Source organism: Schistocerca piceifrons, chromosome 7, assembly GCF_021461385.2.
Source record: "Schistocerca piceifrons isolate TAMUIC-IGC-003096 chromosome 7, iqSchPice1.1, whole genome shotgun sequence".
In the NCBI taxonomy this organism is placed as follows: Eukaryota; Metazoa; Arthropoda; class Insecta; order Orthoptera; family Acrididae; genus Schistocerca; species Schistocerca piceifrons.
The window spans coordinates 9,733,192-9,748,267 of NC_060144.1; the positions used below are offsets into that span (position 1 = coordinate 9,733,192).

At 47.2% G+C, this 15,076-nt stretch overlaps 8 non-coding genes across 8 annotated transcripts; all 8 read left to right on the forward strand.

The window, feature by feature from the left end:
• Positions 1–261: 261 nt before the first annotated feature.
• Positions 262–334, forward strand: Trnar-ucg. The gene has a single exon. It is a non-coding gene; the product is annotated as a tRNA-Arg (tRNA).
• Positions 335–772: 438 nt separating this feature from the next.
• On the forward strand, positions 773–845 carry Trnak-cuu. The gene has a single exon. It is a non-coding gene; the product is annotated as a tRNA-Lys (tRNA).
• A 321-nt stretch (positions 846–1,166) lies between these two features.
• On the forward strand, positions 1,167–1,238 carry Trnat-agu. Its single transcript has one exon. It is a non-coding gene; the product is annotated as a tRNA-Thr (tRNA).
• A 545-nt stretch (positions 1,239–1,783) lies between these two features.
• On the forward strand, positions 1,784–1,856 carry Trnar-ucg. Its single transcript has one exon. It is a non-coding gene; the product is annotated as a tRNA-Arg (tRNA).
• A 438-nt stretch (positions 1,857–2,294) lies between these two features.
• Trnak-cuu lies at positions 2,295–2,367 on the forward strand. The gene has a single exon. It is a non-coding gene; the product is annotated as a tRNA-Lys (tRNA).
• Positions 2,368–8,912: 6,545 nt separating this feature from the next.
• Positions 8,913–8,985, forward strand: Trnar-ucg. Its single transcript has one exon. It is a non-coding gene; the product is annotated as a tRNA-Arg (tRNA).
• A 438-nt stretch (positions 8,986–9,423) lies between these two features.
• Trnak-cuu lies at positions 9,424–9,496 on the forward strand. The gene has a single exon. It is a non-coding gene; the product is annotated as a tRNA-Lys (tRNA).
• Positions 9,497–13,136: 3,640 nt separating this feature from the next.
• On the forward strand, positions 13,137–13,209 carry Trnak-cuu. Its single transcript has one exon. It is a non-coding gene; the product is annotated as a tRNA-Lys (tRNA).
• The last annotated feature ends 1,867 nt before the right edge of the window (positions 13,210–15,076 follow it).

Sequence of the window (15,076 nt, forward strand, 5' to 3'; positions counted from 1 at the left end):
CGCCATTGTATGACATAGGGTGAGGTACCTTCTGCAAGCGACTGAGATGGCAGTAAGCGATTGAAGCTGATTTGCAACCTCTTGTTTGATCAGCGTCACAAGGGCTTGAATGTAACTTGCGATGGGACACAGCAAGAAGTAGCGTCGCCTTTTTAGTACTGAAATTGGAGATGGAGAATTGCGTCAAAGATGGGAAATTCATTCCGGCAAGCGTACAAATGGCGACAATGAGGTGTGTGTGGGGAAGCATATTGCGCCAGTGACCGTGTGGCCTAATGGATAAGGCGTCGGACTTCGGATCCGAAGATTGCGGGTTCGAATCCTGTCACGGTCGAGTTTTTCCAGTTCTGCAAAAGATGCATGCTGTTTTACTGAGTTGTTTGAGTACTACAAATCTAGTTGAAAGTTGCTGCTGTCCGCTTCCTGGCTGCAAACCGGCGTCTACCTGAAGCTCAAGCAAGACAAAGGGGTTGTGTAGCGAAATTTTCGGCACAGTGCCGATCAGGAGAGATTTTTGGAACTACTGCGTCTGACTCAGGACCCAAGAGCTGCGCCACAGGCGTCTGCGCACAGTCGAGCATGTGTGTTGAATAATGGTGCTGATAGCCACGTATCATTTCAAGTAGATTTGATGCCTTTCGTAAAATTTATTTCATTGAATAGGAATTGTAGCTCATTTGTGGCAGCAGGAAATAAGCTGTAGTCAAAAGGATCTTCCATAGATGGTCGCAGGTCGCATAAATACTGTATGGCTCGTGACGCGTTGTGTGGAGCCCGGCTAGCTCAGTCGGTAGAGCATGAGACTCTTAATCTCAGGGTCGTGGGTTCGAGCCCCACGCTGGGCGGCGCAAAATTTTGTGTCTACGCGGATGCAACCTGCGCCCCTCTCGTGAGCCTTGCGTAATGAACGTAACGGGTTACGACGATGCCTAGCTTCGTATGAATATCAGAGGAATGGTTTTTGAAGCTGAAAGTAGCTCTGAAATGAAATAAAAGTGTTGTTTTGGAATTTTAGGCGTACATCGATATCGTGTGAGATGTGTAGGAAAGCAGCAGCTGTGCTAACTAAATACAAATAATGGTCGCTAATGCGGTGCGTTTCCAGCTGAAGGGCTCCGATTGACTGGTCCATAAGATTGAAGTACCCGAAATGTGCACTAGGCGGCGCCTCCTTAGCTCAGTGGCAGAGCGCTGGTCTAGTAAACCAGAGGTCGTGAGTTCGATCCTCACAGGAGGCGAAAGAATTTTGTAACAGCCCCTTCTAACGTAGATCTTTCGAAAAAAGCGGTCAAGGATATAAAAAATTATGAATGGGTTCGGTATTTAAGAAATGCTCTCGCAAATGAATAGTGCGAATGGTGCTATTAAAGTAGGCACCAGAAACTGCTGCTTTTGGCAGTCTCCGGAGAATGCCGACGTGGAATACTTAGTTCTTGTGATGTATTTTCTACCCCAGGTAGAGACCCTCGCGGTTGTCGTCGTCGTCGTCGGCGCCGCCGCCGCTTTGGTAATAGCGGCAACTCGCCATTGTATGACATAGGGTGAGGTACCTTCTGCAAGCGACTGAGATGGCAGTAAGCGATTGAAGCTGATTTGCAACCTCTTGTTTGATCAGCGTCACAAGGGCTTGAATGTAACTTGCGATGGGACACAGCAAGAAGTAGCGTCGCCTTTTTAGTACTGAAATTGGAGATGGAGAATTGCGTCAAAGATGGGAAATTCATTCCGGCAAGCGTACAAATGGCGACAATGAGGTGTGTGTGGGGAAGCATATTGCGCCAGTGACCGTGTGGCCTAATGGATAAGGCGTCGGACTTCGGATCCGAAGATTGCAGGTTCGAATCCTGTCACGGTCGAGTTTTTCCAGTTCTGCAAAAGATGCATGCTGTTTTACTGAGTTGTTTGAGTACTACAAATCTAGTTGAAAGTTGCTGCTGTCCGCTTCCTGGCTGCAAACCGGCTTCTACCTGAAGCTCAAGCAAGACAAAGGGGTTGTGTAGCGAAATTTTCGGCACAGTGCCGATCAGGAGAGATTTTTGGAACTACTGCGTCTGACTCAGGACCCAAGAGCTGCGCCACAGGCGTCTGCGCACAGTCGAGCATGTGTGTTGAATAATGGTGCTGATAGCCACGTATCATTTCAAGTAGATTTGATGCCTTTCGTAAAATTTATTTCATTGAATAGGAATTGTAGCTCATTTGTGGCAGCAGGAAATAAGCTGTAGTCAAAAGGATCTTCCATAGATGGTCGCAGGTCGCATAAATACTGTATGGCTCGTGACGCGTTGTGTGGAGCCCGGCTAGCTCAGTCGGTAGAGCATGAGACTCTTAATCTCAGGGTCGTGGGTTCGAGCCCCACGCTGGGCGGCGCAAAATTTTGTGTCTACGCGGATGCAACCTGCGCCCCTCTCGTGAGCCTTGCGTAATGAACGTAACGGGTTACGACGATGCCTAGCTTCGTATGAATATCAGAGGAATGGTTTTTGAAGCTGAAAGTAGCTCTGAAATGAAATAAAAGTGTTGTTTTGGAATTTTAGGCGTACATCGATATCGTGTGAGATGTGTAGGAAAGCAGCAGCTGTGCTAACTAAATACAAATAATGGTCGCTAATGCGGTGCGTTTCCAGCTGAAGGGCTCCGATTGACTGGTCCATAAGATTGAAGTACCCGAAATGTGCACTAGGCGGCGCCTCCTTAGCTCAGTGGCACAGTCGCGGCCGAGCCGCCTTAGCGGTCGGACGCAGCAGCGCAGCGTGCTCGGCGTTTACGCTCGCGTGTGTTTACATTGTGCGCTTTGTGAGTTGTTAGTATTCGTGCATAGTGGAGTCTCATTTAAGGAAGTTCACTTTAAAGTTCAGCTTTAGTTTCGATGTCGTGCGTCCTAAGGTTTACGAGTTTGATGATTGGTTTCGTGACACGTTTAAAGTACCTGCAGACGACTGCCTTGGCATGGGATATGATTTTTTAAGCAACGTTTTCTACGTTAAATTTAAAAACGACGATATCTGCCAGAGGATTATGGCCACTACGAACGGGGTCGCCGAATACAAGACCAGCAATGGCGAGGTGAGTCGTGTTGCCATTACTTACGCCGGACTAGGACTTCGGGCAGTTAAGGTGCACTTGCTACCCTTTGAACTTGACTTTAAGTACATCAAGGAGGCCCTATCCAAGTACGGTACCGTGCACTCAGTCACCGCCGATCGTTGGGGTGGCAATATGTACTATAAAGTTGACAACGGGGTCAGAACTGTCAGGATTGACTTAGAAACTCACATTCCGTCTTTCGTTCATATGTGCGGTTTTAAAGCTCTAGTTGTTTATGAAGGGCAACCTCGCACATGCTCTGTTTGTGACATGTTCGGCCACCTCAGAGCTCAATGTCCGCGCAGGAGACCTGTGCAGTTGCCGGCCGAGACAGGGCCGGACGGCCAGCCGCGTGCACAGTACGCCACCGTTGCCAGCCGCTTGTTTACCGGTGCCGGCCTTTTCGCGAGCTCTGCTGATGCCGCGATGTACAGTGCCGCGCACGACACATCTGCCGTCACACATTCCGGAGACGTGGAAATGTCCGACGCTCCTGCAGGTCATAATATCGACACGGAATCACCCATCATTCCTGAACAAAGTTCTGTCGAGGGCGATGCTGCAAAGGAATCTATCCCTCCCACAAATGTAGATGAACCCGCAACGGCGAAAGAAGACACTTCCCTTGAGCTGTCGGACAACATCCGCTCCGTCACCGACGTTCCTTCAAGTGACCCTTGGCATTCCGACCCCGTGAACACCCGACAGGTGACATTACAGCCTGCTGAAACTGTCACAGTTCTTGCAGATTCCCCTGATAGCCAATTAAATACCAACCTACCGCATGCAGCTTCAGGTTCCCGGAAAGCTAAAAAGGCAGATTGCGATGCACCAAAAGATGCCAAACGCAGAGTGTCACCTGATAAAAAGAAACCTCGCGTTGCTCGCGACGGTGCTACACAGACTGCAAAACAGTTGAAGCCCGTGGCGCAACAGGTGGCTGCAAAATTAAAAACCAGCCAATCTGCTGCTCCAGAATCGCCCCCACCCGACGGAGTAGAACCTATGGAATCTGACGACGGCCGGCAGCAGCCTCCGGGACCTTCGTGGGGTTCGGACGATGAGACAGACCGCCACGAGGGCCCCTTATAGGTGTTTGTAGTGCTGTAGTGGTGTGTGTATGTGTATGCATAGAGGTGATGGTCTTTCCCAGCTGCGCAATTTCTGCCTCAATGACTGAAATCTTTACGTATAATCTGACGACCATTAACATGAACAGAATCCAGACCGATGTCAAACTTCGAGCGTTTACCGACTTCATCCGCCGAACGAACGTGGACATTGGGTTACTACAGGAAGTTTGCGTGGAACCGACAGTAGCTGGTTTTACCACTATCGTAAATATTAGCAAAGAAGACCATACTGGGACCGCAATTTTATTACGAGATGGCATCCCCCACTCAAATGTAGTACGGCTCATTAATGGCAGAGGCATCGCATGTATAGTTAACGGTATTAAGATTGTCAACTTATATGCACCATCCGGCAGCAACCGCCGACAGGAACGGTCCTCCTTTTATAAAAACGATATCCCCTTTTTAATTGGTGGACATGCTGAGAACTGTATTTTAGGCGGAGATTTTAACTGCGTTCTTTCACCAAAGGATCAAACGCCCAACTTTAATAAGTGCACGGAGCTCGACTGTCTTGTGCAAGGACTGAAACTACTAGACAGCTGGGAACTTATACACGGCGATCGTGTAGCATACACGCACATTACCAGTCACTCTGCCAGCAGGATCGACCGGATTTATGTCTCCCCCGCTCTTGGTCGTAGGGTAGCCAACAGTGATATCGCCCCCGTCAGCTTTTCAGACCATAGCGTACACCAATGCTATGTAAACCTCCAACGCCCACAAGTAACTCGTGGAAGGGGTTATTGGAAACTGAATGTTGGCCTGTTGCAAGACAGAGAGCTGGACGAAGAGATTACACAGGTGTGGGGGCAACTACAGCGCACGCAAACCAGGTATAGGTCTATCACCGAATGGTGGCTCCATAGTGCAAAACCTAAGCTTCGGACAACGATTAAACGCTATGCGTATCAGAAGTCGTACTGGCATAGGCAGACAATAGAATTTTATTTTTCTGGTCTTCGGGAATTATACCATGGCGCTGACATCACAGCCGTTGACACCTACTGCCGCATCAAGAAATATAAAGCTAAGATTATGACTCTCTATCGCCAGCAAATGGAGGTCACCATACGTAGGTCACAGCCCAAGGACATCGCGGCAGATGAGACGGCTTCCCTATACCATACCTTACGCACTCTGCGGCGAGAGAAAGCCAAGCTAATTGAAGAAGTGGAAGATGGAGAGGGAACTGTCTTTACTAAACAACGGGACATCGCATTGCATATATACCGCCACTTCAGTGACCTGTATAACAGACAAGACGTTGACGACGCTCTCTGCGACGAAGTCCTCAGGGACATCCCTTCTGTCTTATCACACGAGGACATTGAAACTATAGAGGCGGCTTTCAGTGCAGAAGACTTAAAACAGGCGGTCTTCAGCGCTGCAAAACGGAAATCCCCTGGCCCCGACGGTCTCGGCGCAGAATTTTATCAGCACTATTGGGACATCCTGGCTCCAACGTTTCTCCAAATAGCTAATGAGATGTGGAGACTTGATTCTGTTCCAAACGAATTGAGGGAAGGCTTTATTGTACTTTTGCCGAAACCAGGCAACAGTCGGAAGATCCAAGGTCTCAGACCGATTACGCTACTCAACTCGGATTTTAAAATCATAACGAGGGCAGTGAAGCAGCGCATGCAACCGGTACTGAACAAACTCCTTGGAAACCATCAATATGGAGCGGTATCTGGCCGAAGCATAATATCAGCTGCCTGCGATCTCAGGGAAGTGATATGCACATTAGCGCACACTCAAGAGCCTGGGGCGTTGCTTTTTCTCGATTTTGAAAAAGCGTATGACCGCATCAGTCACGAATACCTGACTAAGGCACTGCTGAAGATGGGTTTTGGCTGCCGTTTCGTCACTCTGCTACATCAATTAATTTCCAACGCCACGTCTCGTGTAATTGTCAATGGTCACTTAACGGACGCAATAACGATCAGACGATCAATCCGACAAGGCTGCCCGTTATCGATGGCGTTGTATGCCATCGCTGTCGAGCCTCTGCTTATGACCATAATTCAGAGGTCCAGAGGAATCCCCATTGGCATGCAGAAGATGGCATGTATTGCTTACGCTGATGACGTCTGCTTAGGTGTAACTTCAGAGGCTAATCTTCTGGAGATAGGACACATTGTCAACACCTTCAATGCGGTCACCGGCGCGAAGCTCAACAAAAGGAAGACGACGTTGCTACACGTCGGGTGCGGAATCGGTGATGTCACCCATATCGATTGGTGTGCAACGAAAGACCAACACAAATCTCTTGGCGTTTATTGGTGTGCGGTCCCTGATGTTATGGCCACCAAAAACTGGACAGATATGTTGCACAAGGTTCGAGCAACAACCTGTATTTATTCTGATAGGGAACTGGATCTCTTGCAGAAAGTTCATACAGTTCGCATATCTATAGCGAGCCGTATGTATTATTTAGCTCAAATTTTACCGGTTTCCGATCACCTCGCAGCCAGTATACAAAAAGCATTCTGTTGGTACGTGCTACGGAGACATATATTTAAAGTCAGCTTTGACACATTAACCCTACCATCGTCGAGAGGGGGACTTGGTCTCATTAGTACCAAACACAAATGCCGGACATTATTAATTAACCGCATGCAGAAAATTGTTAAGCAAGCCACATCGAGTTTCACGAGGACCATCCTCTCAAGCTGGAGGCCATGCAGTCTAAGTCCACCTATCAATGAGGCCACGATACCGATGACCTTTCGCCACATCCGACTATATTACAGTGAATTTAGTTACATACGTTACGCAGAGGGCATCCATCCACCGTATACCAACACCAAGATATATAGCTTCCTTACAACCGACGGCAGAACCAACAGAATAACACAAAAATACCCGCAAATCCAGTGGAATACAGTCTGGAGAACTGTCCATAGTCACGTATTGCCTTCAAGGGTCGCATCCGCATGGTACTTAGTTATCAACGACAAGGTGCCTACCAATGAAAAATTGCACAAGATCCACCTCAGCCCCACGCCGAACTGCGACTTATGCGGCTATGTGGACACTATGGCCCACCGGTTAACCTGTAGTACCGCAGGGCCGATCGTCGCTCATATGCGGAGGAACTTAGCAATCATCGACCGTACTGTACCACAACACGTGGATCCAATGGAATTGCTCCGTCCGCAAAAAATACGATATCCACGCAGGAAACACAACGCGGCCATATGGATGTTAGGCCACACCATTGCCTTTATCATCAACAATCGCCGTGCATCACTTGATGACTACCTCGCGTACTTGGAATATCAACACGCACTGATCATGCGACACAGGGATTATGCAGACACGTATGGAAATATGTTACAAATTATGGTGTTGGGTATGTGAACACCCCTCGGATTGCACGTTTACGAACAGGCCCACGACGGCACGGCCGCATTTCGCGAGTGACTGCATCAAAGTTATGAGACGACACTTTGGGGTAACAACCTTGGAGGAACTCCAGGAGTGAAAGTGTCACGATCCGACACGGAAAATGAGATATCTACTTCACGAGAAGACAAACCTTGACGCAGTCACCACGCGACATTCCCACCGTGGACACTCCGAGTCCAGTACTACCACATTCATCAATTATCTTTCTTTGATTTATTGTTACTTTTGAATGCACTTTTTTTTTTTTTTTTTTTTTTTTTTTTTTTTTTTTTTTTCACCCGGCGGAGAGCCGCTTTAATTTCATAAGCAAGAATCTTAATCTTATGGAACAATAGAGGTTCATTGATCCAACAAGACACTTGGTCATACTATTCTTTACTGGAGAACATTACTTTTCACTTGCACTCCGATGTCTTCGCCTTCACGGCACCATTTTATTTCTCTCGGATGGAGTTCATTGATTTTAATTGGCAAGGAGCCATTATCTACGATAAAACGGAGAAAATCCACAACTAAACTTCAAGGCAGAAGAAGCCGACGCCGCGGAAGGCGATTTTGGTGAGCGTCAGGTCGGGCTGAAGGGGAGGGAAGGAGGCCCAAAAATATCAAAAAAACAAAAAAAAAAAACAAAAAAAACAAAAAAAAAAAAATAAAAAAAAACAAAAAAAAAAAAAAGTGGCAGAGCGCTGGTCTAGTAAACCAGAGGTCGTGAGTTCGATCCTCACAGGAGGCAAAAGAATTTTGTAACAGCCCCTTCTAACGTAGATCTTTCGAAAAAAGCGGTCAAGGATATAAAAAATTATGAATGGGTTCGGTATTTAAGAAATGCTCTCGCAAATGAATAGTGCGAATGGTGCTATTAAAGTAGGCACCAGAAACTGCTGCTTTTGGCAGTCTCCGGAGAATGCCGACGTGGAATACTTAGTTCTTGTGATGTATTTTCTACCCCAGGTAGAGACCCTCGCGGTTGTCGTCGTCGTCGTCGGCGCCGCCGCCGCTTTGGTAATAGCGGCAACTCGCCATTGTATGACATAGGGTGAGGTACCTTCTGCAAGCGACTGAGATGGCAGTAAGCGATTGAAGCTGATTTGCAACCTCTTGTTTGATCAGCGTCACAAGGGCTTGAATGTAACTTGCGATGGGACACAGCAAGAAGTAGCGTCGCCTTTTTAGTACTGAAATTGGAGATGGAGAATTGCGTCAAAGATGGGAAATTCATTCCGGCAAGCGTACAAATGGCGACAATAAGGTGTGTGTGGGGAAGCATATTGCGCCAGTGACCGTGTGGCCTAATGGATAAGGCGTCGGACTTCGGATCCGAAGATTGCAGGTTCGAATCCTGTCACGGTCGAGTTTTTCCAGTTCTGCAAAAGATGCATGCTGTTTTACTGAGTTGTTTGAGTACTACAAATCTAGTTGAAAGTTGCTGCTGTCCGCTTCCTGGCTGCAAACCGGCGTCTACCTGAAGCTCAAGCAAGACAAAGGGGTTGTGTAGCGAAATTTTCGGCACAGTGCCGATCAGGAGAGATTTTTGGAACTACTGCGTCTGACTCAGGACCCAAGAGCTGCGCCACAGGCGTCTGCGCACAGTCGAGCATGTGTGTTGAATAATGGTGCTGATAGCCACGTATCATTTCAAGTGGATTTGATGCCTTTCGTAAAATTTATTTCATTGAATAGGAATTGTAGCTCATTTGTGGCAGCAGGAAATAAGCTGTAGTCAAAAGGATCTTCCATAGATGGTCGCAGGTCGCATAAATACTGTATGGCTCGTGACGCGTTGTGTGGAGCCCGGCTAGCTCAGTCGGTAGAGCATGAGACTCTTAATCTCAGGGTCGTGGGTTCGAGCCCCACGCTGGGCGGCGCAAAATTTTGTGTCTACGCGGATGCAACCTGCGCCCCTCTCGTGAGCCTTGCGTAATGAACGTAACGGGTTACGACGATGCCTAGCTTCGTATGAATATCAGAGGAATGGTTTTTGAAGCTGAAAGTAGCTCTGAAATGAAATAAAAGTGTTGTTTTGGAATTTTAGGCGTACATCGATATCGTGTGAGATGTGTAGGAAAGCAGCAGCTGTGCTAACTAAATACAAATAATGGTCGCTAATGCGGTGCGTTTCCGTGGTGGACCAACTACGCTAAAAGGAAGCTGAGGATGACTTTGATCGACTATGGCAAGGCAAGGGCTCAACTTCGGAAAGACACTATTGAATTTTATTATACCTGTTTGCGAGAACTGTATGATCGTCCCGTTTTGTCTGCTGACCATTTCATGCAAATAAAGAAAATTAAGGCGATTTTAACCCAACTGAAACGACGACAACTTGATGGTTTGAAGGTAAAGTCAAGATCACATTCCACTCTCGAAGATGAAACTGCCTCTTTGTATCATCTCCTCCGGCATGCAAAGAATAGAAGGAATAGTTTTATCAACACCCTGCGCGATGTGAATAACGATGTGCTCCATGAACAACGTGACATCATTAACGAAATCCATCGCTTTTTTACGTGTTTATATACTGCCCCTGACGTCAATGAACAGTCTGTGGCGACGTTACTTCACGGCACAGACTCGATAGTTACTGAGGACGAGAATAGGGCGCTATTGGACATATTTACTAGTGATGATGTTTTGGATATCGTCAAAACTTCTCCGGTAAACAAGACGCCTGGGCCGGATGGTTTACCAGTCGAATTTTACTACAGGTTTTGGAATGTTCTAGGCGATGTGCTCACCGCCATCATCAATGAAGTCATCAACGGTATCTCCATACCCTCTGAGTTTAAAGAGGGTGTCTTTGTGATGGTACCCAAGGGGCGAGGAATGAAGGATGTCCGTCGTCTGCGACCTATATGTTTATTAAATGGAGACTATAAAATTGTTGCCCGTGCACTGAAATTGCGACTGACTCCAGTCCTACAACGTGTCATTGCGCAGGACCAAACGGCCCTTCCGCATAGAAGTATCATCAAAACGGTCAGTGAATATCGTGATGTGATTTCCATTTTTTCGGCAGCTCAACTTCAAGGTGCTCTATGCTTTATTGATTTTGCAAATGCTTTTGACCGGATTGATCATCGTTATCTTTTTAAAACAATGTCGGCCCTGGGTTTTGGGGGACGGTGCTTGAAGTCTTTGCAAAGTATGATTACTGGGATGACGGCAAAAGTACTTGTCAACGGTCAATGCACGAGAGCCATAAATATTTGTCGTGGATTCCCGCAAGGAAGCCCACTCTCCATGCTGCTCTATGTCATAGCTCTGGAACCTCTTGTCCGCCATTTAAACGTTCTCTTGGAAGGGATCACGATTATGTCGGTAAAGAAAGTAACCAATGTGTATGCAGATGATTTAGGGGTCATAGTTCGGAGTGACGACGATGTTCAAACTCTTAAGACCGCCTTACACGTTTATTGTGGTGCTACTGGTGCTGCTGTGAATAACACGAAAAGCTCTATGCTCAGCCTCAATGGTTATGCGAACGCAGACTTAGATTGGATCACTTCCACGAACCAACATAAGTCTCTCGGTGTCACATTTTCTAGCTGCCCGCTCAAGATGGCTTCCGTTAACTGGAAGAACATGCTTACCAACATCAGAGGCTCCTTAACAGAGCATCGAAATAGGGACCTCAATTTAATGCAAAGGGTACAACTGATTAACTGTGTGATCCTGTCAAAAGCGATTTACCTGGGGCAATGTCTACCTATTCCCTTGGGCATCGCCAAAAATATTACGAGGGCAGTTTGTCAGCTGTTATGGAGAGGCTGTATTTTTAAAGTGGCAGCTCGTACAGTGACCTTACCTCCGGTCGCCGGTGGCCTCGGACTCACAGATATTCGTCACAAGACAGTGACTTTATTTATCAAGCGTACTCGAGAACATCTCCGTAAGTACCCCGACAGTATTACGACGCAACTATTTCATCTGACTGAACCTCAAAGTTTAGATGCTCCTGTCAATGTGGCTCCGATTCATTTTAAGCTGCACCATGTCAGACTTTACTTCACCGAGATCAGTTACAAAGAGAGTATACATCTGACACCCAGCCGTAGCGCCACGTCATCTGCTACTTCTATTACATGGCGCTGTTCAGTCAGGAATCGAATCGAGAAAAAATATCCATCCAAAGATTGGAATACTGTTTGGAAGAATATTCATAATAAAGTCTTAAGCATGTCAGTACGGTCGACATGGTATCAAGTGGTTAACGATATCATCGCCAACAATGAGAGGCTCCATGCTATAGGACTTCATGATACTCCCTTGTGTCGCCGTTGTGGATATGTGGATACGACAGTTCACAGGTTTACTTGTCAAGGATACAATACCATATGGAACCACATTAAGCAGCAGGTCGCATTCCTCAGGCGCAATGATGGTAGATTCATCACCACCACCGAACTCTCGGCCCCGGACGTGATGTATTTTCCGCGTCAGAAAAATAATACCATACTGTGGCTATACGGCAATTTTGTTCACTTTGTCATCCACAAAACGACCACGGACACCATTGAGGACTACAACTGCTACATCACGGAGGAATATTACAAGCTACGCGCCCAACGGAACCACACCAAGCATTTTGGAAATATGCTCCACATACTCTTTCAAAAGGAAGGTATTGGATGATGTGTTGAATGATATACTGTGATTATAATCTGAGATCAGTGTCATGTATTGTGTGTGTCCTTAAGAAGTCTACGTTTTTCAGTTTACCACTTAATTTTTCTTTCTTTATCCCCATTTTTCAACAGATCAAGTTCCCTCATTATGAAAAACCATCCAACATCACAGAATAAGTTCATTTGGATGCAGAAATTTACTTTTCTCACCACGTTTGGCATGGATTCCCTTACGTGAGAAGGTGCATTTAATTTGATTTTAGCAAAGAAGCTCGCCGAAGAAGGCGCATGAAGGAGAGCGAATGGAAGGGCTAGAAGGGGAGATGGGAGGCCCAAAAAAAGAGAAGTAATAAAAACAAAAAAAATAAAAAAATAAAAAAATGGATAAGGCGTCGGACTTCGGATCCGAAGATTGCAGGTTCGAATCCTGTCACGGTAGAGTTTTTCCAGTTCTGCAAAAGATGCATGCTGTTTTACTGAGTTGTTTGAGTACTACAAATCTAGTTGAAAGTTGCTGCTGTCCGCTTCCTGGCTGCAAACCGGCGTCTACCTGAAGCTCAAGCAAGAGAAAGGGGTTGTGTAGCGAAATTTTCGGCACAGGGCCGATCAGGAGAGATTTTTGGAACTACTGCGTCTGACTCTGGACCCAAGAGCTACGCCACAGGCGTCTGCGCACAGTCGAGCATGTGTGTTGAATAATGGTGCTGATAGCCACGTATCATTTCAAGTAGATTTGATGCCTTTCGGAAAATTTATTTCATTGAATAGGAATTGTAGCTCATTTGTGGCAGCAGGAAATAAGCTGTAGTCAAAAGGATCTTCCATAGATGGTCGCAGGTCGCATAAATACTGTATGGCTCGTGACCCGTTGTGTGGAGCCCGGCTAGCTCAGTCGGTAGAGCATGAGACTCTTAATCTCAGGGTCGTGGGTTAAAGCCCCACGCTGGGCGGCGCAAAATTTTGTGTCTACGCGGATGCAACCTGCGCCCCTCTCGTGAGCCTTGCGTAATGAACGTAACGGGTTACGACGATGCCTAGCTTCGTATGAATATCAGAGGAATGGTTTTTGAAGCTGAAAGTAGCTCTGAAATGAAATAAAAGTGTTGTTTTGGAATTTTAGGCGTACATCGATATCGTGTGAGATGTGTAGGAAAGCAGCAGCTGTGCTAACTAAATACAAATAATGGTCGCTAATGCGGTGCGTTTCCAGCTGAAGGGCTCCGATTGACTGGTCCATAAGATTGAAGTACCCGAAATGTGCACTAGGCGGCGCCTCCTTAGCTCAGTGGCGAGTTCCGCTTTAGACGCCGTGCAGTGTGGACGTGCCTAGTCTTCCGCTCCGCCGTAGCGTTACGTATAGTGGACTATCGTTTTTGTTTACGTGTTGTGTTGCAACTTCTGTGAGTGTTTCTCCGTCGTTGTTTCGTACCTTGTGTTACTTTCTGTCCTTATTTCAGTGTTTTTGTGTAGCGGTTCCGACCGCATATTTTGAAAATGTCGTCCCAGGTTATTCCTCGTCAGGCTACAGTTAGTTTTGCTTTTGACAAGTCAACCCGCCATGTGCAACCTAGTTCTCTTGAGATTCATGATTGGTTGGTAGATACCTTTGGTGTTCATTCGGATCAGGTGCACACTGCTTATTTTGATACCGAACTGTATGTATTCTTTGTTAAGTTTATGGACCCACTTCAGGTTGATAAAATTCTTTCTAAATATGGTCATCAAGTTCTCTTTCGGCATCGGGATGATTCTGTAAGTACCGTGCTGCTTTCCAATGCTTCCATCACGTATACCAATGTTCGTGTTTACAACCTTCCACCGGAGGTGGATAATGTCTATCTTAAGGAGGGTCTACAGAAGTATGGTGATGTAAAGAGCATTCGCCTTGAACGCTGGTCAAGCCAACATCGCCTGCAATGTTACAGTGGTATTCGTTCAGTCGAAATGCACGTTAAGCAGAATATTCCATCTCACCTGCAGATCGGTGGATATCGTGTCCATGTAACATATAGTGGTCAGGTTGGCACCTGTTTTTTGTGCAATGAAAGTGGTCACGTGCGTACCGACTGTCCGCGGAGAGTTTTTGTTTTAAAAAATTCTCTCGAACAGCGTCGCAAGTTAACGGTCGCTGACCTCGTTGCAGGTGGTTCTGCTCTTGGTGTAGCACAGTCCAGTGGTAGTAGCGCCCCTCCACAGGTTTTGCGCACCCCTGATACAGAATTTCCTCCTTTGCGTGCTAAATCTGATGTTGTTCCGTCTGTCCCTCAGGTGGGTGTGCCACTTTTGAATAATAAGAGGCGTCGCCCACACGATGGAAATAGTACGGATGAGGATCTCCCTGAGATGCCCCAGTCCGAGCGACCTGCATCCTCCGAGCCACTGTGTACTGTAGCTGCTCCCTGCCCTCCTGAGGTAGCGGTTCCGGTGGCGGCTGCTGGCGCCCCTCCGGCCTCCGACGCAGCTTCTCTCGAGTCGGGTCGTCGGTCGGGCCTGTTGGCGCCGTCTTCCGAACCGACTTCGATGTCACAACAAGTGGAGCCGCGACAACTTCCTGCTTCGCTGCCCCATACCTCTGCCAGCGGAGCTGCTCCGCTTCCTTCCAACTCTGCGGCCTCGGACCTTCCTGCTCACGTTTCGCCTCCGTGCAGTCCATGTTTGCCGGAAGCTAGTGCAGGTGTTGACCATTCCGTTTTGTCGGATGTTTCCCCCGCGACCCCGGATCCCGCATGTGGACCGGCGCGGGTGGTGTCGGATACAGAACTTGACCCTCCTACGTCACCGGCGGCTGAAGTTTCCTTGCCCGTCAGCCGACGCAAG